The sequence below is a fragment of the Triticum urartu genome, chromosome 3 (genome assembly GCF_003073215.2).
Source record: "Triticum urartu cultivar G1812 chromosome 3, Tu2.1, whole genome shotgun sequence".
Taxonomy (NCBI): domain Eukaryota; kingdom Viridiplantae; phylum Streptophyta; class Magnoliopsida; order Poales; family Poaceae; genus Triticum; species Triticum urartu.
In genome coordinates, this window is record NC_053024.1 from 20,213,454 (window position 1) to 20,215,391 (window position 1,938).

Here is a 1,938-nt window from a genome sequence, read left to right on the forward strand (position 1 = left end):
TCTTCACTTGAGCGTTCTCGAGTGCCGCTGCTATAACAACCTCGGCAACGTCGATGTCCTTCTCCACGCTTCACCTGCATCCTTCCCATGCTTAAGTGCAACTGACGAAGACCATCTCTTCTCTTTCCTAACATCGGATGCCTGGACAAGGAGCAAGTACATGTAGGATTTTGAGGAGAAAGGCATGCTGAGAAAACAAGGTTATATAGATTACAAATTTAATATCTGGCATATTAAATCTTATATTTCTGAAGCAAGGAATCACACAAAAAAAGTATATACAATCTTTGGCAAAAATAAGATCAGTGAAGCAATGCATGAATATGGCTGTTGGAGCATACGCATCATACACTACTCCCTGCAGCCGGTCGTCCAGTCCATATCCTACTATATGCTTAAAGTAGCCACTCTTGCCAAAATAAGGACAAAGAAAGGTGATTGGGGAGTGTTTTGCTAGATTTTAAAAATTATGCATCGCAATGGAAAGTGAAACTGTAATGAGATGAAAATGGACTTAGATGAGAGGACGAAAGTAAGATGCAAATGAAGAGTGAAATAAAACAGAACCTTCTCTGTTGCCGCAATTGGTTCCTCTGTTCAGTAGTGCTTTTAGGGTCGTAACAACCCAGAAAAAACTCCCATATATACTTCCCCTTTGATATTTGGGTGGACACCCTGTTCGCATAACCAAAAATATAGACAACGTCCTGGTTCAATTAATCTGAGCAGTCAGAACATGTGCATAGATGCAGTATATATGCCCCAAGGGATACTAACAAAAGCCAAGAAAATGGATAGTTGTTAAGAAGAAGAAAAAATGCAAGGTTGAAAGGGTAGAAAACAATGTGAAGGGATGCACCTCCAGGGAGTAAAGAAGTGTCACTGATGAGAATACGTGGAGTAGGCTATGCAGCAGTGTATTTACCACCAATAGAGCAAGCATGATTCAGAGTCTTCCCACTGAATCTTGTATCAGTTGGAGAAACAAACTGATGGAGCCAGAATGTCAAAATATGCTTTGTGCAAATTCCTACAAGTTTTATTTTTTATGAATGATTATCTATCGGCTGTATATGTAACAATGCCTACTGCCCAGACCCTTTAAAAAAGAGAAAACTGTCAACTGTCCTGAATGTTATTTGTAGCAGTTTGACTGCAGGTGTTGTCACACATGATACATGACATTTACCCTACCCAGGGTGTGAGATCGATACAATATATCACTGAGCTAATTACGCTGCTGGTGATGAAAGATAGATATATATAGCTCACCCCACGCTGTACTCTCATGATCATTCCAGCTGCGTCTAGGCAACCCTCCTCGTTGAACAGCAGCTTCCATCTCCTTGGAGGACACAGCGTGCGGCGAGGCTGCCAAGGACAAGAAGGAAAAATCAATATAAACCAATCGATGACCAATACACACCTGTCATGAATCTCTCTCTCTCTAATCTTCTTTGGGGACTCTGAAATTTCATATGCATATATATAGGGATTTATGCTTCTGTTGTAATCGTGTCGCGTAGATGTTCAGACGGGAGGTAAGAGCGGTGGAGGGCAGGGGCGGCCAGTAGGGAGGAGACCTGCGGCGAAGGGCGGCTCCGGCGGCCCGTGGCGAAGGGCGGCTCCGGGGCGGCATGCGGCTCGGCGACCTGCGGCCCGCGGCGAAGGGCGGCTCTGGCGACGGCTCGGCGACCTGCGGCCCACGCCCGACTGCGGGAGGAGGAACGGCGCGGGGGCGTGCGGGAGGAACGGCACAGGGCCATGAGGTCGTGCGGGCGGGGTGAGAGGTCGTGCAAACGTTTTTTTAGCGGTGGATGGACTGTGTGTGGCTTAATTGCGTGGCTTGTTGGGTTAAACACGAAAAGATTATGGACCATCAGATTTTGTAGATGGACGGATATAATTGTTTGAATCTGCCCCTCTCTTCCTTTTATA